The sequence below is a fragment of the Delphinus delphis genome, chromosome 11 (assembly GCF_949987515.2).
Source record: "Delphinus delphis chromosome 11, mDelDel1.2, whole genome shotgun sequence".
NCBI classification, from domain to species: Eukaryota; Metazoa; Chordata; class Mammalia; order Artiodactyla; family Delphinidae; genus Delphinus; species Delphinus delphis.
In genome coordinates this window covers 9,269,834-9,296,537 of record NC_082693.1, presented here as the reverse complement: position 1 = coordinate 9,296,537, position 26,704 = coordinate 9,269,834, and the positions used below count along the sequence as shown (strand labels likewise).

At 43.5% G+C, this 26,704-nt stretch overlaps 1 protein-coding gene across 2 annotated transcripts in view; it reads right to left on the bottom strand.

Moving 5' to 3' along the window:
* Nucleotides 1-26,704, bottom strand: part of ETV6 (ETS variant transcription factor 6) — a 237,618-nt gene that overhangs the window by 182,708 nt on the left and 28,206 nt on the right. The window lies entirely within an intron of this gene.

The window sequence follows — 26,704 nt, the reverse complement described above, 5'->3', positions numbered from 1 at the left end:
CCAGAGGGCATGAAAGGGACTGTTGGAAATGCAGGGCACAACTGGAATCAAACGTCTGTGTCCAGCTCCCGTGGGGAAATCCTGCAGTTCAGAGAGGGCTGAGTGATTCCCAGGGACGCAGAGCTCTGGGCTCAGGGGGCCGCTTCTCAAGGGTGAGCTGCCCGCTGGCAACCCCCCTAATGGAGAACCAGGCCCCACAGCAGGATTTCTTTCTTTTGCTTAAGACTACCCTTTCGAGAAGCAGGGGACGAGAAGTTTTGTTTTTCCGCAGCGGCACATTTTTTTTTTCATCTCCAGCCTCTTGGACACCATGGCTCTTCTGGAATCTGAAATTGAGCACTCTTGTTTACTTTCTTACTAGTTCCCTGAGGTTTGATTGTTGATGTCTCGCAAGTTGCTGATTAGCATTCTGACCTCAGTTCCCTCTTCAGAGTCAGCCAAAGGAGCCCGAGAAGGGAGCCACAAGCGCTCCCTGGGAACAATAGGCCCTTTCTACAAAATACAGGTTTGTCTTCCTTTTCAGACACACAGGAGTTGGTCCCTTGGCGGACGGGCCTCCCGGACCGTGCAAAGTGTTCGCTGGAGAGCAGAGGGCTCCCCAAACAAGAGAAACCAACTTGCAGACCCCGTATCCAACGGGGTCAAGGTGTCACCCCGATTCCATTTATAGAACTCGAAAGGTAAAACACGTGTCCCATGAGAAAGCAATGAGGTACAGCCCCGGACGCAGTCGTCCTGGAAACACCCGGGTCCTAGCAGTCAGGGCCTGGAAGGGCAGCTGGGCTGCAGGAAGCAAACCTGACAGGCACTCTGCCACCTTCTCCCCGTCAATGTAAGAATTCTTCTGAGCTCAGTCCACGTCAGACTCACTCTCTCGTCTGGCCTGCTCTCAAAAGACCCTGCTGTTTCTCTAGCACTTAAACTTTAGGTCAACAGAAAACAGTGCCCGTCTAGGTGAGGCCTGGGCAGCCTAGAAGGTACAGAGGCCTCTCCACCACCAAGACCCAGAGGACACGGATTCCCTATGTTACTAATAAGGAAGAATGAATACTCATTCGCCTCTAAAAGCTAAAGTTCACAGCATCAGGTTCTCTACGCTTTTTTGTTTGTCTTTGGGACCGCTTCACAAGAGCCCATCTTGCACTGCGTCTGCCTTTGCGGTGAAAAGACGTGGAGTCTGGTCCCTGCTCTGCCCTTTACCAAACCGGGCGACTTAACCTCTTTGTGCATCAGCTTCCCTGCGTGTGCACAAGGACAAGAAGAACGCCACCCTGCTTTTCTCACACGGTTACTATCAGGATGGAACCAGATAACAAAAGCAAATATTTTAGAAGCAGCTCGACAAATGAAAGGCGCTGTTATTCTCATTCCAAGGGCTCAGACGCAGGCGCTTCGGCAGAAGGAACACTTGCTCCTTGCCGTCCGTGTTCTAAAGAGGTCTTGGCAGGGGACCTCAGAGCCACTGCAGCCCAAGGCCATCCAAGGATGTGTGAAACCATGGGAGATCAGGGATGGCTTCAAAACACTGGAGCCCCACTGCTACAATAAGTCTCTCAAAATGATTCTGGAAAAACCCACAGGCTCAAGGCTCTCATTGCATTTCTCTGTGCTTCTATGGTTATTAAAAGCACTTAACACTGGTCAGAATGGCCATCATCCAAAAGCCTACAAATAATAAATGCTGGAGAGGGTGTGGAGAAAAGGGAACCCTCCTACACTGTGGGTGGGAATGTAAATTGGTGCAGTCACTATGGAGAACAGTATGGAGGTTCCTTAAAAAACTAAAAATAGGGACTTCCCTGGTGGCGCAGTGGTTAAGAATCTGCCTGCCAATGCAGGGGACACGGGTTCGAGCCCTGGTCCGGGAAGATCCCACATGCCGCGGAGCAACTAAGCCCGTGCGCCACAACTACTGAGCCTGCGCTCTAGAGCCCGCGAGCCACAACTACCGAAGCCCGCGCGCCTAGAGCCCGTGCTCCGCAACGAGAAGCCACCACAATGAGAAGCCCGTGCACCACAACGAAAGAGTAGCCCCCGCTCGCCACAACTAGAGAAAGTCTGCATGCAGCAACAGAGACCCAATGCAGCCAAAAGTAAATAAATAAATAAATTTATTTTAAAAAAACTAAAAATAGAGCTACCATATGATCCAGCAATCCCACTCCTGGGCTTATACCCAGCCAAAACTGTAATTCAAAAAGATACAGGCACCCCAGTGTTCATAGCAGCACTACTCACAATAGCCAAGACACGGAAGCATCCTAAATGTCCATCGACAGATGAATGGATAAAGAAGATGTGGTACGTACATACAATGGAATATTATTCAGCCATAGAAAAGAATGAAATATTACCATTTGCAGCAACATAGACAGACCTAGAGATTATCATACTAAGTGAAGTAAATCAGAGAAAGACACATATGATATCACTGATATGTGGAATCTAAAAAAATAACACGAATCAACTTATTTACAAAACAGAAATAGACTCACAGGCACAGAAAACAAACTTATGGTTTCCAAAGTGGAAGTGGGGGAGGGATAAATTAGGAGTATGGGATTAACAAATACACATCACTATATATAAACTAGATAAACAACAAGAATTTACTGTACAGCACAGGAAACTCTATTCAATATCTTCTAATAACCTATAACGAAATTTGAAGCTGTATACCTGAAACTAAGGCAATATTGTAAACCAACTGTAGTTAAATTTTTTTAAAAAAATTGTTTTTTAAAGCACTGAAATGCAGGCAGCGGAACAGACTCCCAGCCTGTCTTCTCATGGTGAAGACAGTACAGAGGTAGCAACACTGTGGTAGGCTGACGGGGGTTAGAATTGTCTCTCGTGGTCTTCTACTCTTCCCCTTGGAATATTCTTCTGGCTAGGAGGGAACGCCAGTGGTTCAAAATAATTTCCCTGGAAAGCCCCATCAGCACAGGACAGTTTGTAGGGTGAATTATTTGGATGTGGGTGGGACTATTTGTTTGTTTGGGAAGAGGTGATTTTTTTTCCCTTGTTTTAATTTTATTTTGTTTTGCCCTTTTGTTAATATGTGAATGGTTTAAGTGAAGCATCCCAAGATCTGGGACTTCATGTCCTTAAGTTAGACTACAACAAACCAGACCAGACTAAATTAAGATTTTTTTTTTGGCTACTCAGGACAAGAAGCGTTGAACAGTCCAAAGCACAGAGGCAGTTCGCCACAAAATCACTCCATTAGCTCAATGCAGATAATCTAATCTACAGTGGCTCAGAAAACATCTGAAGGCCAGGGGCAGAGAATATAAATACAGGAGTCAGATGCCACACACACACACACACACACACACACACACACACACACACACACACACACACACACACACACACACACACACACACACACACACACACACTCTCCCTGATGACTTACAAACCAGGAAAACTAGGTTTTTAGAGAGCCTTTGGCTGTTTTCGAAAAAATTTATAGACTTTATCAGTGGCATGTCACTGCGAATTGCTTCCCAGAGTTAGTGTCTGGGCACTAGCCCATGTTGTCTCCTGTTTTGTATGTCACTATATGTCTCCCAGTTTTAGCACATTCTTATCTAATGCAGACGCAACAACAGGAGAAAGGCCTTGTGAATTCACTCTCCTTCCCCTTTCCTTCCACTCTCATCCCCCTCTCCCTTCTCTTTAACCCCAGGCGAGCATCCCTTCCAGGAGACCATTACCCACTGACTGCTCTTTGTAGCACTTTTCTCCCCTTGTCACCCCCCTTCTCCCCGGGGCACACCCTCAACTCGTTCATTCATTCAACCACTATTCTTTCTTTTTTTAATTTTTATTTTATGTTGGAGTATAGTTGATTAACAATGTTGTGCTAGTTTCAGGTGTACAGTAAAGTGATTCAGTTATACATATACATGTATCTATTCTTTTTCAAATTCTGTTCCCATTTAGTCAACCACTATTCTTGAGTACCTACCATGTGTCAACATTGTGCTTGATGCTAGAAAAACAGTAAAAAACAAAACAGACACGGTTCCTGTCCTCCTGGTGCTTACCTTGTAAGGGTGAGACAGACAAAGGAATGAGGGCGGAAAAAGAAGGAAAATTTGCAAGTTGCAATCACTGTTAAGAAGGACACAAACAAGAGTGAGATTAAAAACTACAGAAGGATACAAATGAACTTACTTACAAAACAGAAACAGATTTAGACTTCGAAAACAAATTTATGGTTTACCAAAGGGGAAAGGTGGGGGGAAAGGATAAATTAGGAGTTTGGGATGAACACACACACACTACTATATATCAAATAATCAACAAGGACCTACTGTATAGCACAGGGAACTCTACTCAGTATTCTGTAATAACCTAAATGGGAAAAGACTCTTCAAAAGAACAGATACATGTATATGCATAACTGAATCACTTTGCTGTATACCTGAAACTAACACAACATTGTAAATCTTCCAATATAAAATAAAAATAAATTGAAAAAAAGAAAAAACCACAGAAGGAGAACCTGAATATCCTCTGGGATGACCAAGACAGCTTTTCTTTCTTTTAATGTTCAAAACCTTAGAAATACACATTTATTTTGGGTGTTGACACTTATACCCACAGGGCAGTCAATGACCCATCTATCCCTAAACTTTCCTTCTAATCTTAAAATGGAAAGGAATTACATAATTGAGATCCTTCAGTCCAAATCCCTCAGGAAGCTCTCCAGCTCGGCCCTCCTAGCCTCCAGGAAGGAAACTCATCACCTCCCAGTGGGTGGTTACAGGCATTCTGCTAGGCTCTGTGGATCATTCAACAGAACTCCCACAACTTAACATGCATTTCCTTCCATTTAGTGCTTCTTCGGAACTTAAAACATTTTTCTTTGATTAGTCAACTGCACAGTGAAAATCTGGCCACAGGATTAAAGCCCCCGGAGGGCAGAGTGTGTGGTTTAAACATCTTGGTATCATTCACACAGGTTTGCCTGTAAATAGTCTTTCACTTTTCTTTATATTGAAGATAACTAAGTCAGCCCGTTTTAATCCCCCAAATTTCTCTAACCTTATCTCTTAAAATCCATCTCCTGCATCTTTTTTTTTTTTAATTTTTAGAAATGTCTTTATTTTTGGCTGTGTTGGGTCTTCGTTGCTGCACGCGGGCTTTCTCTAGTTGTGGCGAGCTGGGGCTACTCTTTGTTGTGGTGCGCGGGCCTCTCACTGTGCGGTGGCTTCTCTTGTTGTGGAGCACAGGCTCTAGGCATCTGGGCTTCAATCGTTGTGGCTCGCGGGCTCTAGAGCACAGGCTCAGTAGTTGTGGCGCACGGGCTTAGTTGCTCTGCGGCATGTGGGATTTTCCCAGACCAGGGCTCGAACCTGTGTCCCCTGCATTGGCGGGCAGGTTCCCAACCACTGTGCCACCAGGGAAGCCCCTGTCCTACATCTTAAGTTGTTTTAATCTCACTCCTCTTGATCCTCTATAGTTATACACACTTTTAAAGCAGTGACTAAAACAGGAAAAAATATTCTAATAAGGAACTGACTAATGCAAAGGTTAGCAAAAGGGTTATTTTCCTTGAAACTCATTTTATTTTTAGTGTATTTCAGCACTTTTTCCTCAATCAGCTTTTAGTCAACTAATGACTCTGGGTATTTTCTTTCAATACTTGTACCAAGAGGTATTTTCCCTTTCTGTATGTGAATGTTTGGGGCCCTCCTGACATATCACTCTTTAAGAGTACTGACTGCTGAATTCCATTTTCTTTAATTTTCCAGAGTAACTGCTACCATTTTATGACTTAGAATATACCCTGCATATGGGCAGGGACTATGTCTTTTCCTGTTACTCTGGCTTTCAAAGCACTTTGTGAAGAGCTGAGTTTTTTGCAGACCATTAGAGAAGCTCTGATGGCCGTGCCACTGATTGCTGAGCTTTGTTCTTCAAAGTTTCAGTTTATTCACTCATAAGAAAGCTTGAGTTCTTCAGTTACCAAGAGATCACAGGGTGAGCAGAGAACACTCCCCATGTAGCTTGGCCCATCTGTTCTAATTACAGTTTCATTTCAACTATTCTATGTGTATTACATACAATCTTAACAATTGTATCTTTCTAGGTGTTAGAGTCCCATCACTTAGCACGTGGAAGACTATTAAAACTTTGCCCCCCCCCCCCGAAAAAAAACAAAAAAGCTACGCTCAAAAGTGCATTACTGAGTAGCAAGCCTGGAGGCGGGAACCTGTCCAGTTGTACTTTATAAACCAATCTCTTCTTGCTACTCTGGTTACAATAAGAGCTCTAATGGAAATCTGACAAAAACAAAACTCTAAATTGGCGTTGAAATGATAAGGATTTCAGAATATTAAAAATGGCTACCTAGGTGGGGCTGGTCCTACAAACTCTGATGTCAACAAACCCGACGCTATTGACCAAGAGCAAACTCTTGTCTGTGGCTGCCCTGGTCCAGGCCCTCAGCATCCCTTGCTTAAAACGTAGCAACCACCTTGCTACCCTACCCCACTCCCCATGCCCACAACACACACACTGCTCTCCAATCCCCATCTCTCCTACTCAGATCCATCTACCACTCGGTCAACCCACGGATCCAATCGGGTCAGTCTAACTACAGGAAGCGGCCAACTGTTCCCCCGAACCAAACTCCTCAGCATGGTGTTCAAGCTCCTCTAAGTCCCCCACCATCCTCCCACCTGCCTCTGCTTTCTACATCCACAGCCCTTTGCTATTCTTCCAACAAACCACATGTTTTCACTTGCCTTGGTTCAGGCTATTCGTGGAACGCCATCCCTTATTTCTCTGTCTTGAACACCTATTCATCCTTCAAGGCCCATTTGAAATATCACCCTTCTTTGAATTTTTCTTAAATTTCACTCACAGCCCTCAGCAGATGAGCGGATCCCTTGTGGTACCTTTTCTAGCACTTAGCACATGATACTATAGTTAGCAGAGTATAGAGTTGTCTCCTCCAAAAGACTGTGCAATCCATCTCTGGTCAGGGGACTTCCCTGGTGGTCCAGTGGTTAAGACTTCACCTTCCAGTGCAGGGGGTACGGGTTCGATCCCTGGTCAGGGAGCTAGGATCCCACATGCCACGCGCAGCCAAAAAACCAAAACATAAAACAGACGCAAGATTGTAACAAATTCAATAAAAGACTTTAAAAACGGCCCACATCAAAAATATATATATATTAAAAAAAACCAAAACTCTGGTCAGAAGTAGAGCCTCTGACACCTAGTAGGTGTTCATTTGTTGCTCTGACATTAATTGCCTTCGTTTTGCTACTCAGCTCCCCAGAAGAATACCATTTCCTGAACAGGCCATGCTCTTAGGAATGTCATTCTAGGAAAACGCCAAGGATAGATCTGGAGAAAAATCCGCTTCTGGCTGCAAAAACTAAAAACACTGAAACTCTCAAGTCTTAAAAAGACAACGGCTGACTTAACGGAATGAAATTCTGACACATGCTACAACATGATGAACCTTGAAACGATGCTAAGTGAAATAAGTCAGTCACAGTACGATTCCACTTATATGAGGCACCTAGAATACTCAAATCCATAGAGATGGAAGGTAGAATGGTGGTTACCAGGGACGCGAGGGAGGGAGGAAGGGGACATTCTTTTTATTTTAATTTTTAAAATTTTTTATTGGAGTACACTTGATTTACAATGCTGTGTTCGTTTCTGCTGTATAGCAAAGTGAGTCAGTGATATATATATATATGTATATATTTATATATATCCTTTATCATATTCTTTTCCATTATGGTTTATTTCAGGATATTGAATACAGTTCCCTATGCTATAGAGTCGGACCTTGTTGTTTATCTATTTTATACATAGTCGCTTGTATCTGCTAATCCCAAACTCTTGATTTATCCCTTCCCGACCCCCTTTCCTCTTTGGTTACCGTAAGTTTGCTTTCTGTGTCTGTGAGTCTGTTTCTGTTTCATAGATAAGTTCATTTGTGTCCTATTTTAGATTCCACATATAAGTGATATCATATGGTTTTTGTCTTTCTCTGACTTACTTCACTTAGTATGCTAATCTCCAGGTCCATCCATGTTGCTGCAAACGGCATTATTTCATTCTTTTTTATGGCTGTGTAGTATTCCACTGTATGTGTATGAGGAAGGGACATTCTTGTTTAACTGGTACCGAGTTTCAGTTGGAGAAGATGAAAAAATTCTGGAGATGGATAGTGGAGACTGTTGCATAACAATGTGAATGTAGCTAGTGACACTAAATTGTACACATAAAAATGGTTAAAATGGTAAATTTTATGTTATGTATATTTTACCACACTTTTAAGGGGGTTGGGTAAGAGACAACAGCTCAGAGCCAAGATAATTAAAACGTAAAAAAACATAGGCACATGAAGGATAGTAGATACAGGAGATCTGAATCTGTTCACAAACTCTGAGATTCCAGGAATGAGGGCATCCCCCTCAGAGCCTTAAAATGTAAGTTTTAGAAATAATGGTTGGAAGCCCTGAGTTCCACGGTAAGAGTATATGGAATGTACTTCATACCTTTCACTCAATTCAATCAATATATTTTGAGCACCTCCAGTGTTCCAGGCCTCATGCTAGTAGGTGCTGAAAGATAGCCAAGTTGATTAAAAAGAGCCTAGGGCATCCTAGGAAGAGTGAGACATCTACCCAAATAACTACAGCACTGGACGGACTTGGATTGAGGTTTATAAAAAGAAATACAAATGTAGTCTAGGAGAAAGTCAGTTCATGGAAGGTTTCCAACAAGGGTTCAGGGAAGGCAACTTCATAAGCATTTAATGAAGGAAGTTGGATGCTGACCCTGGTCCATTTACACCTTTGCATCCCCACCAGGAAGTGAAGAGGGGGCACCTGGTATGCTCCAAGTCCTTCCAGCTGAAGGACTCTGCCAGTGGCCACAGCACTTTGGATGTTTGGCTAGATCTGACCCAGTGTGACATTTTTCCCTCCCCTTGACCTCTATCTGCAGCTGCTCCATTCTGCCACTCATGAAAAAAACTCAATAATCAACAAACCTTCTCTGTATTTTATTTCCCCTTGGTATTTATAGATTTTACAGTATCTTGCAGGATAACTCTCTAGTTTCCAGAAATACAGAAGAAATACACACACAACTAGATATTTTTACCCTACATTTCAGTTTCTAATACTCCAGTCAAACCTTGCCCATCTCCCAAAAAGATCCATTTACATAAATAGTTTTACAGGGTGAAGAAGTAGACCTATTCTGCCTTTTCTAGATTATTGGTGTTTTATGGAATAATAAAATGCAAAATGCTGAACGAAAATGAATGGTTTAAATGACTTAATATGAACAAGCTGTAGTCTATCGGCTTTGAGGAGTTTGTAAGTTTGGTTTTTTGGATGTGTATGCAGCAAAAGTGTTATTAGTACACACAAATCCCACGAAATTCTGGTTTCCTTCAATTTGTCCCATATGTCTTCAGGAAAATGAGAAAGCCTGGTTCAAGTAGAAAAGAAAGAACATTGTCCCTCCATTTTATTAATGCATTCTTAAAGAAACACCCTATTCCAAGTATCCCTTTGCAATACTGCAGTGATTTAAGTATCTGATAAATGGCAGGGAGAATTCTGAACATGAGTAGCACTATGTTCTAATGGAAAGATCTTCAGAGTAGTATGGTGGTAGCTTCTATCACCACCATAGTACTATGGCAGGAATCCTCCTGCCTATGTTCCCACCTAGGTATTTTCTGTCTGCAAACCTTAGGCAGGTTATACAACCCCTAATCCTCAATCCCCCTACCTGTTAAATAGTTTAGTAATAGTTAGTTAACCTAACTCAGAAGGTTATGCTGAGAACTGAACGAGCCTGTGGTGGGGTAAGCTCTGAGCACGTATCTGGTGTGCAGTAATTGTATAGAAAATGTTAGTTTGGGTTATTAATCACATTGTATTCTTACTCTAATGCAACCACTGGCTGCTCTGCAAATTTCTGGAGCTTCTCAGTTCTCCCTGCTCCTACCTTCCCTTACAAGGATAACAGGGGGGAAACTGAGGTTACATCCATAATGAAATCTGAACTGTAGGAAAACATCAACTCCCTTGCTAGTTTTGAAGCTACAAGTTGCCACGTGTGGGGTGCCTGTGTTGGGTGGTCCACAAGATAAGGAGCTGAGCGCAACCTCCAGCCAACAGCAAACAAGAAACTGACACCCTCTGTCCTATAACCGCAAGGTACTAACCTGCAAACAGAGGCAGATTCTTCCCTAGTCAAGCCTCAGATGAGACCACAGCCCTGGCTGACACATGAATTGTGGCCTTGTGAGACCCTAAGTAGACAATCCAGATAAGCTGTGTCCAGATTCCTGCCCCACAGAAACTGTGAGATACTAAGTAAGTGTGTGTTGTTTTAAACCACTAAGTTTGTGGTGATGTGTTATGCAACAATAGAAAACTAATATTAATATGGGGATTGGGAATGCCAGCAGATACACACAGCACAAAACACACACAAACACACACACACACACACACACACACACACACACACACACGGATTCCTATGATTTAATGTCACTGCTGCAGTGATTTAGTTTATTGGAACACTATGGTAGGAAAGGACAGTAAACCAAGGTATTTAGGAGCGAATGGGAACAATCTTCTCCACGGTGATGGGGTATGGAAAAACAAATTACAGCTTTCTGTGGCATTTCACCAAACGAGTAACAACCAAAAGGTTTTGTTTTCAATTTACATTCAAATTAGGTAAGTCAGCCTTTCTGGAAACCAAATTGGGCAAGAGATTTTGTCAAGGTCCAAATCCTCTTGCCAAATTGCATTACCTTATAGGCATGATTGGAATCTCTGGGGACTTAGCTATGGGAAAGGCCCACAAGTCAGATGCCCAGATCCGACAGCCAACACGCAACTTAGTTCACGTTGAATAAATGGACCCAAACCAGGAAATCAGAAAAGCCTTCTGTTAAGATGTGGGTTCTGATTCATTTTCTAGTTAAATACTAAAATTTCCCAGTTCCTCTCGCAAAAGGACACAGTCCACCACTTGCTACTTGCCCAATGCTCCTACGGTAACAACCCCTTCCATTTTATCAGTAGCTCCCTTTAAACCTCTGACCTTTGTTTAATTTGTTAATTAACTTTATTTTTGGAAGTTTTAGATTTACAGAAAAATTGAGACGATAGTACAGAGTTTCCATATACCCTCTTGCACAGTTTCCCCTTCTGTTAACATATTACCTTGTTATGGTACATTTGTTATGATTAATGAGCCAATAATGATACATCATTATTAATTATAGCCTCTGACCTTAAATTCTTAACCAGTCTGGAGCCTTCTGAAATATTCTGCACAGAATCAGGAAATTCAACAGGTAAGATGGTTCACTGGAGATCACCTAGTCCTATTCTCTAATTTTACTGGAAAAACTGTGAGGCCCATGGAATTCAAATGACTGGCTCAAGTTTAAAAGCAAAATCTTTGTATCAATATAAACTTAACCCTTTCTTGAAAACAGAGAGGACGAGTTTGTTTCTCTCTTAACGTTACCTTTCGTCTTTCCTGCATCTGTCTGTTCAGATGCCTGCAGCCTCTGCTAGGCACCCCCCCTTGCCAGGGAAGCATTTCTGTGAAGTACCAACTATGAATGCAAGGAGATCTCAAGTAACTGCTGGGGATCAAACAGGCTGGCGTGATATCCATCACCCACCAAGCTTCTGCCATTGCTGTCAATCCCTGAGAAATTCCAGCCAAGTCACAACAACAAAAATAAATTACTGGCTCCACTGCTTAAGTGATGAGCTAAGGTAGATCATAATCATACTCTTTCCACACAGATTCACCAACTGCAGCTTGGGGGAAAAGACAGCAAAAAAAAAAAAAAAAACCCAAAAAACAAAAAAAAAACTATTCATTCAAATGTAACAAGCATTTATAGAGGTACTGCCTACAGTTTCTCTATAATTTATTTATCTATCTAACAAACACTGAATATCAGTCATGTGTTTCACCACATCACTACCAGAAATGAAAAGATGACATAAGGAACAGTCTCTGCCTTCAAGGAGTTCACAGTCTCGCAAAGAAGTCAAATATTTAGCAATTATTATAACAATAGAGACCCTTTATTGAGCATTTACTATATGCCAGGGTGGTTCTAAGTGTTTTAGGTGGATGAACTCCCTCATGTTCACTGCAACTTGATGAGGTAGCATTTATTTTTAATCCCTAATTGACTCACATACACACACACACACACAAAAAGGCATGGAAGGTTGAGTTACCTGCCCAAAGTTCACACACTCATTGTTTTAACAAATATTTGCCTGCTCTGGGTGCAGGGGAGACAGCAGCGAACAAGAGAGATGAAAATCCTGTTCCCATGGAGTTTCTGTATTAGTGGAAGGACAAAAATATTAAGTAAAAAATAAGTAGAATCAATGTCAGAGAGTGACAGGTGCTAAAGAGAAAACAAAGCAGGGAAGGGGAACTAAAGGGTGTGTGGAGGGGGTCGGGCAGGTGCTATTTTAAAATGGTGGCCTAGAAGGGTTTCAGCAGAGACCGGAGGGGGTCCCGAAGCAGCAGAGTGAGGACTCGGGCAGGCAGCCGTGCTGCATCCTGACACTTACAGCCCTGCCACCATATACAGGGTAAAAAGGGCTAGGGAGAGAAGCTCTGACTTTCCCTCTATTCATCTCCTTAAAAGAGCTTTTTTTTTTCTCTTCTGATTATAAAAGTAATGTGCCCTTACTGAAAAAAACAAATTGATTTAAAAGTGGGTTTTCATGTAGAATCTAAAAAAAATTGATACAAATGAACTTCTATACAAAACAGAAATAGACCCACAGACATAGAAAACAAACTTACGGTTACCAAAGGGGAAGTGGGCCAGGATAAATCAGGAGGTTGGAATTAACATATACACACTACTATATATAAAACAGATAACCAACAAGAACCTGTCATATAGCACAGGGAACTCTACTCTACGTTTTGTAATAACCCATAAAGGAAAATAACCTGAAAAATATATATGTACATATATATGCATATATACATTATATATATATTATATATATATTACATATATTATATTATATATATAATATATATATTATACATATATATTATATATATATAATATATTATATATATGACTGAATCACTTTGCTCTACACCTGAAACTAACACAACATTGTAAAACAACTTGTAAGTCAACGTTGTAAATAAACATTGTAATCAATTAAAAAAAAAGTGGCTTTTCACAGAAACTTCTATCCCATGGAAGCTTGGCTGAAATCCTTAGAGAGGTTCTCCACACCTGCCAATGCAAAGGGGAAGGGAGAGAGGGCATCATTTAATGGAAGCAGCCCTGGACGAGGATTCCAAAAGGCCAGATCTGGTCCTAGCTCTGCCTCTAACCAAAACGTGCTTCTGAAACCAGAGAGAACCCAGGGCAACTGCAGCATCCAGCCGGAAGAATTCTAACATCCCGCGAAAGACAGCCCACGAAAGAGACCCAATCGCTTGAAAGCATGGCCCCCGTGTCTGCTGGTCCCTGCCCCGCCCCCCCATCACTATTCCTCATACTCCTTTCTCCATCCTGTTCTATCCCGGTTGGTCCATATCCCCCACTTCAATATTTAACTCCCATACGGTCGAGAAATCCATACTTCCATTTATTAGAATCTGTTCGAATCACAATGATTTCCTTTGAACTGGGGTTAGATTTGGTAACGTCCTGAAAAGGAAGGACAATGTACCTTCAGTTCACGACAGATCAGTTTGACAAGTAGGAAAATGCCAGAAAACAAAATGTCTCAAATGGGCCTGTCTTCCATATCTTTTGGCAGATTTCGGTAATATCCAGTATACAGAAGTTACACATGCCATACGCTATGGGCGGTACACCATCCTTACCCGACCGTTCCCCCATTTTATTTTTTTAATCACATGGTGATCTAAGGGAAGAAAAACACAGTGATATACGGACACAAAATGAATGTCGAGTGGAACTGTCTCCTAGCTCCCTGAGGAGAGGGAAAATAACATTTCCGTGGGGAAGGAAAAGAATATTTTATCCCATGGACCAGCAGGAATACATCTTCTAAAGAGAGAGATGGGACAAACACACACCAAAGTACATGTGGATAAATTGCTACGACTTTGAAGAGCTAAACATATGAGAGCAGAGAGAAGGCTGTAACAAACACAGAGACAATAACTAGGTGGAAAAAGAGTGTTCACTGGGAAAAGTTCCTTAGGGGAGGAGATTTTTCAAGCACTGTTTTGAAATTGAGGGAGAGCCACTGTCTGAAATTGAGGGAGAGCCACCCACTCTGTATATCGTCAGCCTCCTTTTTAACCGCGGCACTAATATTAAAAATGTATTAAACATTACAGAAAACAGTGCACTTGGTCTCAGGATGGGCATCTGACTGGCACAGCTTAAAAGGACGGACTGAATCTTCTTATTAAAGCAACATATGGGCCGAGGCATTGGTGGAATAGTGGTTAGCAGAGCTGGCTTCCAGAGCAACGTATGGGTCCAAAATTCAAATCATTCCATAAAGAAACCACTGTAATATATTTTGTGTGCATTACCTCTCATATAACCCTCACAATAACCCAGTGTAGGAGCCAAGTATTAGTGGCCCATTTTTCAGCTGAGGAAACTGAGCCTCGGAGGTTAAATAATACGCCAAAGGTCACAGAGCTAAAAAGTGGCAGAGATGAAGTTCAAACACAGGCAGGTCCATCAAACTTTAAAAGCTGTGTTCTTAACCACTGTGCTAGGTAAGTACACAAACACAAAGAAAATTACAGCTCTAATAAGGCGAACCTAAAATAAAGACTTCCCCCAGAGCATCCAAACTAGGCCACTACAGCTTCCCTGGTGGCGCAGTGGTTGAGAGTCCGCCTGCCGATGCAGGGGACACGGGTTTGTGCCCCGGTCCGGGAAGATCCCACATGCCGCGGAGCGGCTGGGCCCGTGAGCCACAGCCGCTGAGCCTGCGCGTCTGGAGCCTGTGCTCCGCAACGGGAGAGGCCACAACAGTGAGAGGCCCGCATACCGGGAAATAAATAAATAAATAAATAATTAATTAATACAAACTAGGCCACTACATCATGCCATGGCGTAATAAAAGGTGCTTCTCTACCACCATGCATTCAAATAAAAATTTTATTTGGTACAACTCCATCCACCCTCCGTGTGTGTGTGTGTGTGTGTGTGTGTGTGTGTGTGTGTGTGCGCGCGCGCGCTGCGCACTGTGGCTGGATAATCTCTCTAGTTAGAGGGAGACCTGGTCATAGAGGACTAGCTGTTTTCTCCGAGGAGAGACCCCTGCTGTCCATCAGTCCCCTCTGGCGCTCTTTCTCCCCCCCAAATCACCGTTTCCTCTGCTTGCCAGCCTTCGAGAACAGGTGGTCAGTGACGGCCGCGAGTAAGCCCACTGTTTCATCACTAGAAAGCAAGTACGTGAAAGCCGCTGGGGGCAGAGAGAGGGCAGAGAGAGAGTCCTGGGGCTAAAAGATACCGGAAGTCGTTGACTGACTCCCCAGCCTGTGCTTTTGTTACCCCTACAATGGAGTTATCTTGGGCTAATCCCTGGAGAGAAAACCACTACTCCATAACCCCAGACTGGTACTGAACGCTACCGTAGGCGAAATGTGCTGTCCAAGCAAACAGGCTGAGTGGGACCAGAGGTCAGTGGGATCTTCCCCCTCCCCTGGCCACATGCCCAGGCCTGCCCTCTTAGCCAACTGGATACGCCGTGAGGGGAAGGGTGACGGACATCACTAAGTACCAAAGACCCAGCCGACCGGCATGGGGGTGGGGTGGAGCTTGGGCATGAGTGGAAATGACCTGGGTCTATCTCCAATTCTCGAAGCTGAAGACACTCCCCAAACACAAGCACGTTTGATTTCTCATCTGCCTCTGCTTAACTGAGCGGGGCACGTTCTAGTCAAAGCCAACCGCTTGCCAGGGCCCGAGTGTGCCATGTCCTCCAGGCCTCTAACTTCCCTCCCTCCTTCCCAGTCTATCTTGTGAACTCTCGCTCATTTTCCAAATATCAGATCCGACACTCTCTCTCCCTCCCGCCCCCGGAAGCCTTCTCTCCTCGGGAGCTCCTTTCCTCTATGACCTAAGTGTTACAGCACATGCCATAAGGCATCAAAATGCTCAGTATAGAAACATCCTCTCCCCACTAGATAAGACGTTCTTTAAGGGCGAGAAGCATGCCTTATTAAGATGGAGCCTGCCTGGTTGGTGGCAGGTGCTAAAGAAAACAATGCAAAGAACTGACTTGAGTAGACACACGGAAGCACCAAAAAAGACTGGTCTCAGAGGGATACGGTTTTACCTCCAAAGAGTTTAAAATAAGACAAAGTCAGCGAGCATTGACTGCATCGAAGCCACGGATAAAGAAAGCGCCTGCTGGGTGCCCGGAGTCGTTCCAAGCATCGGGGTGGGACCGGGAAGATGGTGGGAGGAACAACGTAGAAATAAGACGGTGCCTTGTCTCTAAGTTCATGTGCTACTTCTTCACACCAAACTGAAATAAAAAGCGCAGGGGATTTCTCTTCCCACAAATGTTCCTCCAGCTCACAGTATTGCTGGTTTCAAAAAAATGAAGTCAGATACACAAAGTAATCCCTTGCACAGGGACAACTGATTACATGTACAAGAATATTTATAGCAAACATGTTCGAGGTAGCCAAAATCCCAGCACCGACCTGTGTGCCCATCAACGGGAGACTGAATGACTAAATGGTGTATCATCACAAGATGGAACATTCTAGAGCAGACAAAGCAATGACCTACACTGACATGGAGCAATGCAGACGAACAACAGCAGTAAAAACATTAAGTTAAAAAGTCCCCAAAGATTATATATAATCTGATACCCTTTTTATCAAGTTAACAGACAACTAAAATGAAATACACATCTGTACCGATACATACTTTTTATACGTTTCATGTAGTCCTTTTCAGGACTCATATAGTTGAAAGAGACTATACAGAAAGGAAAGTAAGGAAATGACGCACACAGAGTTCAGGTGATGGGTCACCTGGGGGAGGGAAAGGAGGGGAACTAAGATGCGGGGAGAGCCATCGTCCAGTCACATGTAGGTTTAGTTTCAAGAGCTTAGCTTTTGTTTCAGGAGATGGGTTTATGGTTACTTATTATTTTAATTTAAATAAGTTAAAATATAAAGATAATGCGTCATGAAGTAAGGATTATGATCAATCCAATTCTCTGCATATAAAGTCCATCAACAGAACAAAAAATGAAGTTACAGGAATATCGTAGCACGGTGCCTGAGTCTATGCAAAATGCACAGGTGTCCTGTTAAGGGGGTGAGGGGGCCAGAGAGAGGCCAGCTCACGCCCCATTCTGCACGAGCTGACTTCCCGCAGCCAGTCTGTGTTCCCCAGCCTAGGTTATCGATTGAAAAGAGGCAAGAAATTTGCATCTACACGTCCCACTGTCAGTCCTCGGAGCCCTCTGTTTCCTCTGGGCATTTGCAGGAGGAACTCAAGCCCTGGAGAACGCCAGATACACTTGGGTTACCTCGGCACCACACAGCACTCATGGACCAGCATTAACCTCGTCTTTGAATATTCTAACCCTTTCCCAATTGCATCACAAATTCATGTTTGTGACACTGAGTACATGGAACTTCTGGCAAGAACATCACTGTATTTGTGCATGAAAATCAATCAGTTCTGTCTTCTTCTAGAAGTTTATACTAAGCAGACAAAGCTCTCGGATGGTTTGGACCGCATGCCCTGGAGAAAGGGTGCAGCAGAGTCTGAGAAACAAACCGAGGAGAAAGGGAAGAGTCTCCCAGTGGGAGACAAATGATTCTGGGGAGGGCGCCCCAGGGGAAAACGTGGTCAGCCAGGACACTGATACGCATCCAGTGTCCACAAAAAACATGGCAAAGAACGCCTGCTGCTCTGAACTCCCTCCAACCACGCCCCTAACCTGAAATTTCAGTTGCTGGCAGCTTATTTTGTTCTTTTATAAAAAGCTAGGCTGTGAAACATTGAAACCAGAAAGGCAAATCTTCTCTGCTCACCTAAGCCTGCGCATTAGCATAACTGTGGACATTTCTATGCCAGGATGACGGCAAACAATCAAAGTTTTCTTCCTGGAGGAGACTGGAGAAGAGCTAGCCATGGTTTAAAAAAAAAACAAAACAGGCAAGTAAATGTACTGTGCTGTGCCTCTAAATATTCAAAGCACGGCTAACCATCCCCCGGCTTCCCACCACTGCAGTCCATTCCCTACATTTCCAGCAGGTCCCTTCCTCTATTTATGTTGGCTTTTGGGGGGGATCCTTTAATAGCACGAAACCGTACAAGGGTAATCCTCACCCTCCAGACACAGATGTTCACGCTACTTCCACACTTTAGAATGTTCTTCCACACCCCCAGCAAACACCCCACATTTCCCTGAGTCTTGGGCCTCCTTCCCAGTAAATAATCTCAGTGGTATCTTGCCAAAACATTTTTTAAAATTAATTAATTTATTTATTCATTTATTTTTGGCTGCGTTGGGTCTTCGCTGCTGCGCGCGGGCTTTTCTCTAGTTGCGGCGAGCAGGGGCTACTCTTCGTTGTGGTGCGCAGGCTTCTCATTGCGGTTGGCTTCTCTTTCTTGCAGAGCACGGGCTCTAGGCCTGCGGGCTTCAGTGGTTGTGGCACATGGGCTCAGTAGCGGTGGCTCGCGGGCTCTAGAGCGCAGGCTCAGTAGTTGTGGCTCGCAGGCTCTAGAGCGCAGGCTCAGTAGTTGTGGCTCATGGGCTCTAGAGTGCAGGCTCAGTAGTTGTGGTGCACGGGCTTAGTTACTCCGTGGCATGTGGGATCTTCCCGGACCAGGGCTCGAACCCGTGTCCCCTGCATCGGCAGGCAGATTCTTAACCACTGCGCCACCAGGGAAGTCCCACCAAAACATTTCTTAATCCCATATTTTCTTTGTCTAAAAAGAATGACAGATGGAGTAAGTAACCTTTGTTCCCCGTCCTTCCCACATTTCCAGGGGCCCCACGTCATCTAACGGGAGCTTGGTTTCCTTGGAGCCTTTGTTTAAATCCTAGATTCATCAGCATGGCAGAGAAAATTGTGGCTACTGCCTGTAACCTTGCTCTGTAAATGTATGCAGTCCTGAGCAGGTGATCACAAAGGATTCCTCTAATTAGCCCTTGGGGACCCAGAGCCAGGCTTGGAGGGGCAGCTGGGGCTGCAGTTATCCCAGAAGGTCCTCCGTGTGCCCGCACCATCCTCCCGTGTTTCTAAGGCTGCTCTGAAATGTAGTTTTGCATTCTTCGGCCCCAAATCCAGAAAAGAGTCAAGGGATCCCAGAGGGGGAGTGACACCACCGGGGGCTTTCCCTTCTTCCAGGTAAGTAGGCAGGTTACCCTCCAGCACTTAGCCCTTGTGCGAGCTGCTGGGAAGACTAGTGGGACACGGAGCTCACAGCGCCTGAGGACCGAGATCTGGTAGTTATTGATCCCTCAAGGCCAAGGGAGAAAGGCCTCATGGAAAATCAAATAAACCACTGGACAGTGACAAGACTGAAGCAGAAATGATCAGAAAGCCAGACTCAAAGCGTAATAGTTGCCCTGTGACACACCCAGTGTTCACTGTGAGAGCCATCCTCCCAATGTGCTGGGCAATCATTTTCTTGGTAAGTTCATTCACTGGTTCTCTAACTGCTTTTCCCATCAAGTCCAAATGCTTTTCACTTGCATTGAAGGCCTTTTAAATATGCCTCTGAAACGTCACCTGTCACTCTTTCCCTGCCTACACCGGCTGCTTCTGTGAGGTGGTCTGCTTCCTTTGCCTAAAAGGTGCCCCCTTCATCAGGCATCCCTAGACCACCCTGGTATGGATAAGACTGTGGCTGTGGAGTGAAGCAGCCCAGAATCTTAATGGGGGTCCCACCATCCCCTTGGCCTGTGAGCCAGGCCAGTTGGCAAACGTGCCTCAGTTTCCTGACCTGTAGAATAGGAATGAGAATAGAAATGCCCATCTCACACGGCTGACATGGAGACTGAGTGAATGCCTGTAAAATCCTCAAACAGTACTGAGTACACGGGAAGCACTCGATCAATGGTGCCTGCTGTCATTATTATCATTATTCTAGTTCTACTGCAACGAACTCTCTCCCTCTTTTAAACCCCTTTAGCACACATTCGCAATTGGCATTGATGACGTACTGCTTTTGGATGCTACGTATCTTCTTATACGTATGTCTTATCTCCATTAGGCTACAAGTTCCTTGAAGGTAAAGACTGCAGCTCACGTGCTTTTCTTTCCCTACAATGTTTGAAAGGGTCTTAAACGCAGGAACACAATAAATGCTGGCTATTTAACAACACACTCATACTGATTAAGCCCTACTTTGGCTATAACTGTACTAAGTTCTTCACGTGCATTAGCTCACTTAATCTGCTGATTTCTCATACTCCGTGAACTTGACTGTTGAACTCCCAGAGACGTGTCTACCCAATTTATTTAAAAAAAAAAAAACTGCCAAGTAAACTTAAATTTTAAGAAAACAGATACTGCAGAGCATTGAGAATCACAGCAGACGAAGTTGTTGATATACAATCTAGGTACCACTCCAAATATCAATACATCCTGGACCCCTCTTGATGATCAAGGTATGCAGAACGGTCTCTGGAGGGCATGAAAGCTCATACAAGAGAGAATGAGGAATTCCTGACAGATGTAAACAATAATTTGCTGGTTTGCCTTTGACAGCTCCAGGTCCTGGAAGAGCGGTTGAGTAAATAAAGACAAACTGAATCTACCATAAACTCTCTAACTCACTACAGGTACCCCACGTCCTGGGCAGAAAAATCCAATAGTTAGTCCCCAGGGAACACAAGGGCACTGGTGTTTGGCAGAAGATAAATTTGGATGAGTAACAAGTTCATATATTGCAAAACTATCCACAGACGTGAATGTAGCTGATGGTTAAACCTAAGATACGAGAACCCTTTTCAGGAGTGAAGGCGATGGAATTTTCTAGATTAAATCAAAAATAACATTTTAAGCTGTTTTACAACACAATGGAATTTTACTTTGGGTTACATTCAGTGATGAATACTAACCTTGAAGCTTTTCTTATACAAAGAAAATATGTGAATCAACAAATATCTCCTCTGTGGACTAAATGAAATGTCTACCAATGTTTAGTCTGACTGTGGCTAGCTGTGTTTGAAGAAAAGGCTGACAAACTCTTTGTGTGTATATGTAAAGAATGTTTCTTTCAAACTCTTCTTTTAATGGCTGAGAAGAAGAATGCTAAAATCATCCACTTTTGTTCAATCATGTGAACATAATACCCCATTTTATCTTTGTTACAGAAAAGATTAAGACAAGAATGTACCCTAATTTGCTATTACATTTAAATCAAAGTTGACAAAGACCATCTTCCCTCTGCATCCTTTCCCTCCTCCGTATTACCCACGTATATATTCACGTGCACATGAAAATACACACGTGTGTGTGTGTGTGTGTGTGTATTGTTGGTTTCTATACATTCATTTCCCACTTCCTGGTTTTTACCCAGATAAGAAGAAGAAGTATTAAAAAGTCACAAGAAAAAAAAAAAAGTTGTCACTTTTATTTTACCCAGAATCAGGAAGTGCCCCAAATCTCAAGAGGGAACCTGCCCTGCAGAAATTAGAGCTCTATTATTATAGAGATAAGAATTTGAGCCCTTAGGACCTTATGTATTTCAAAGGGTCTTTAAGTAGCCTGAATTTTCAGTGTCTTTTTTTTTTCTGGAAGGTCAAGAGGCAACTAAGCATAACTGACAAACAAATCAGCCGAAAATGATCACGAAGTTCAGTAGGAGCGCAGTCTGGCTGGTTCCTTCTATTTATCTTGCCAAGAAGGGAAGCACTGAGAAGTTACATATTACAGACGATGACAACTAAAGCCAGCATTAATGGTGAAACAAGTCGGCTTGGTTGGCTGAGCTTGCACAGGCCCCACCACTCTTAGCGCGCCAACTGCACACTCCCCGCCCTGGAAGCTGTTCCCAGCTCCTGCTACCCATCCGTCTCGGCTCCCAGGACGCCTCTCCAGACCACCGTGCCTGAAGCCCCCCGCCCTCCACCTGGGCCACGTTTTCTGTCCTATCACCCAGCACTCAGCATTCACAGAAATGCTTTTTATTTTACTCATTTTGTGTCTGTTTCCTCACACTAGAATATTGCCTCACGGATATTAAAAGCTTCTGGCCCTTACCTTTATAGGCTGTATGCTCAGTGCCTAAAACACTACTAGGTATCACATTTGAACTCCAGATATTCGATAACTTGAAGGAATTACCGTTAGCTTTGTTAGGTGTGATGATGACGTTTTGTTTATTAAAAAAAAAAAAAGCCTGTTAAAGACCCACACTTAAGTATTTATAGGTGACGTTACAGGAGGATTTATACTTCAAAATAATAGGGTGGGAAAGAGGTGAGAAGGGTGGCCATAGGATATAGAAAGAACAAGATTAGTCATGCATTGATCAGTGTTGAAACTGAGTGATGAGCATATACAGTTCATTGGCCTGTTCTCTTAACTTTGGAATATGTGTGAAAATTTCGTTAATAAAATCTTAAAGTTCAATGGAAAAATGAAACAGGTCGTCTTCCGTATACTTAATTGCATATTTATTTGATCTTAGGGTAGAGAAAGCCTAAGTAAAATATGAAAGGAAAAAAAAAAACACAAAGAATTTTTTTAAAGCTAAATAAAATCAGATGCTCATTTAGTTTATCAAATTAGCAATGAGTCAAAGCAAACCACAGATGAGAATCCATCTATGACGCACTGATTTATCTACCACTAAGAAAAAAATAATGTATCACAATTATTTTGTACTTATCGAAAGAACTCTTAGATATACACATGAGGTTTACATTCATCTTGGGCAAATACTAATAGGAAAATAAGTGAAATTAACTGGTCATGCTGTTCCTAAAACTTCTCACATGCAGGGCCAACTCCCTTGAATCACTCTGACTCCACTGTCAATGTCCGTGACAAACCACCATCCTAATTCTCTGTCCATGTGGCAACATGCATCTGAGGAATTAACTATCAATTAATTTTGCAACACAGTGTTTAGGCAGGTCAGGCTTTCTTTATGCCCATGTTTGCACAGTAATGAATCAAACGCCGCTCGGAAAGAGGAACTAAACACGGAAGTTTGGGAGGCAACTTTACGAAGTACATACTATTACGTGGAATCCTACAAGAAAACCGGTAACATCAGGGAAAAAGTAACAACAGTTCCTGAGGGGATTTCTCTGTGGGCAGTCTGTTTCTGAGTTTACATTCTGATGACATTTCTAGGAAAACAAACTTTAAACTCAGGTTCTTGGTCTGCCCTCAGTTCTTTGAGGCATGAGAGTTACAGAATGGAACAGCCAGACTTACAAAGAAGTCTGAAGGGAAAGCTGATCCCCCTTTGCTCTTTCCATTCCTAGTATTCTGAACCTATATATAAATTAGCCAGTGACAGTCTACTGGTAGATGCATCATGGCTAAAAACAGATCAATAAATGAATTAATAAATGAATAAATGAATTTCTCGAGAAAGGATGAGTAAATTCATTTATTAGTGTTCCTTTTACATTTTTATTTTACTTTAGTTGCATTATAATTTAAATATCTTATTTATAATGTAGGCACTAGTACGAAGAGTGTGGCGAAGTCTGTGTGTTATCTGTGAAATGTGAAGTGAAAACGGTCTGGTAGAAAGTCAAACAAATTTCATGAGTTTATGTCTAGTAAATTGAACCTAATCAAGGCAGAATCTTTAAATTAAAAGTGCTAGCCTTGGGCTTCCCTGGTGGCGCAGTGGTTGAGAGTCTGCCTGCCGATGCAGGGGACACGGGTTCGTGCCCCGGTCCGGGAAGATCCCACATGCCGCGGAGGGGCTGGGCCCGTGAGCCATGGCCGCTGAGCCCGCGCGCGTCCGGAGCCTATGCTCCGCAACGGGAGAGGCCACAACAGTGAGAGGCCCGCGTACCGGAAAAAAAAAAAAAAGTCCTAGCCTTGATGATCAATGCAAAAAATGTACATATATATGCTGTATAGATTTGCTCACTGAACTATGGTCTGAAGCCTTTAGCCAGTGGCGAGAATGAACGTCAAACTTATAGTCAGGAACTTCATTCCTAACTTCAGTCTTACCTCTTGATTTTCGGCATCATCCCATGCAACTCACTGGACTTGGTGGTTTATGATGTGTGAAAACAAAAAAATACCAGAAACCCACCAGAAAGGGGCATAAAGTTGGCTAAAAAGTGTTAACAGCTAACTGTAACAATGTAAGTGACTATCTAAGGCCCAGAAGCCAAATCTTTAGCAGAAAGAAAGTAACAGAAAGAACTGTAACAGAAAGAAAAGGGGGGGGGGGGGGGGGGGCGTGTCTGCTCCTCAATACATGAGCCACACGAAAATTATCCTGAAAAACAAAGAAACCCAATGCCCTTGGTGGTGCTTCATCTGCTATGAACCCAGATGCACGTGCCTTAGCGCTGCCTCAGCATGACAAAGATCACCCTTATCCTCCTTCCACGTGGAAAGCAAGCTTGCCACATTACAAAGCAATGCAGTCTAGACTCAGTGGGATGCAGAGAAGAGAGGCTGGCCCAGTGGGCTTCCCCAGAAAAGGTCAGCTCGCTCCTGTGCCTCCAGGAAGTGTGGACCAGAACCGGAGGACCCTGAGATCTCCTAACTCTCTCTATATGATATTAACGACGATGCACATTTCCCTTGTCCACCCTGGGATCCAAAAGGAAAGATGCAGAAAGGAGCATCGCAGAGGAGTGAAAAATCTTCTGAAACAACAAGCCTAAAAGAAAAGGTCTCAGAGTCACTTGAAGGAATGGGCCTCTCTCCACCTTCTCCTCCTCGAGGGAGATGGGCTGAAAGATGGAGGGATGGGGGCCCGGTCGACAGCTGGGTCCTGACACAGGCAGGACTGTCTAGGAGACCCCGGGAGTGTTCAGATTACAGCCAGGAGAAGTGGATCATCAACACCGTTGGGGAAATGCTCTAATTAGTTTCCAAGTAGATTGCTTTGCTGCTGGAAGGCGAAATAAGGACAGTCCATCATTTTAACAAATACTTTGCTATCTGTTCTTCCCCTCATGTGAGTCTTCCATGGAGGGAGTTAATCCCTGGCTGCAAGAAAATCAATGTGTTCAGCTGAGTCAAATTATATGCGAGGTGCTTGCCCTGACGCAGTCCCTGGCTCAGCTGGACATGGACTTCGACTTCTGGGATGAGGTCAGCTTTAGCTGTAGCGTCAGCACTAAGGGGGAGAGGGGTCTGCAATCAAAAACGAAGGACGCAAAATACTCCAGCATCAGAAGTCATTTAGAAATAAGGAAAATGTAAACATTGAGGATGTTAAATGATAGGCATGGGTCAACTTTGCCATTTGGTTTCTAGATTTTTATCAACAGAGCTGGAATACACTGATTGCCCCCAACAACTGTAGGGTTTTTGTTTTTAGCAGCTACCACCTGAAGGGGCCGGCAGAGTTCCCTTTGTTTCTCATGGGAACACAGATTTTTTTGAATCACTCACATGGCTGAGCAAAATGCTCCCAGAAAGCATAAGATATGACAGATTGAAATCCCGCCTGCATCCTTTCAGCGTTCAGAAGCTATCAAGCTGGATGTCTCAACTTCTACAGAGGAAAAAACTACCAACCAGAAACACTGTCTGACCCAAAGACACAGCTCGTCCTAATTCCCAGCCAAGTGCTAGTCCCACTACATCGTGATGGCAAAGGAAAATGAAATCAAGAGACGTGTAAACTCAAGAAGAGTAATATGATGAGAAGCTGTGTGAGACCCAGAGGACGCCACAATGATGGATGCCAGTCGGAGCGTGATTCCTCCCCTAGACCGCTCACAGACCCTAGAACTAGCATGCTTGAAAGTACAGAACTGCCTGTTCCTCTGGCTCTGATATCGGGAGAGAGACAATGGCCTATGAAAGACACAAATCATTGAATGTTACCAATGAGGGAAATTCTTCCTAAATGTGCCAGTTCCCTGTGAGTGGAGAGAAGAATGAGAGAGCGACAAAAATAAATACAGTCAAATCCCGTGATGGCCCCATTTAAAAAAAGGTTTATTTATAGACTGGAGAGACATCAAGATCATTTAACATCCCCTAAGTGAATTTTGCAGCAGCCCTGCAAAGAGTGAAAGGAGATCACTCTATGGCCCCAGTTTGCAGAAACCAGGGAAGGGACGGAAGGAGACTGGGGAGAATTACCAAGCTTTACTCAAGAAGGAATGTTCTTAAAACCATGTCCGTCTGTCCATCCGTCCATCAATCGCTAAGAACTTACTCTACCTAGAACACTGCACACACTGCTGATTGGCTCTTCTTTTCACACAACCATCTGACCTTACCATGATTTCAATGCTGAGAGCCAAAGAGATGGGTAGAGAGAAAAAATAATCCTTCAAGACACGATCTTTTCCCAAACGTTCTTACCCCTTAATTTCCCGCATGTTGAAGATTTTACACACATATCCCACAATGGAGAAGAACATTTTCTTTTCAACGCAAATGTTATTAATAATCATATTAATGCTCTAGCTTATATGGACAACAACAACAAAAAAGGGGTATAGTCAGAGTGGAAAAA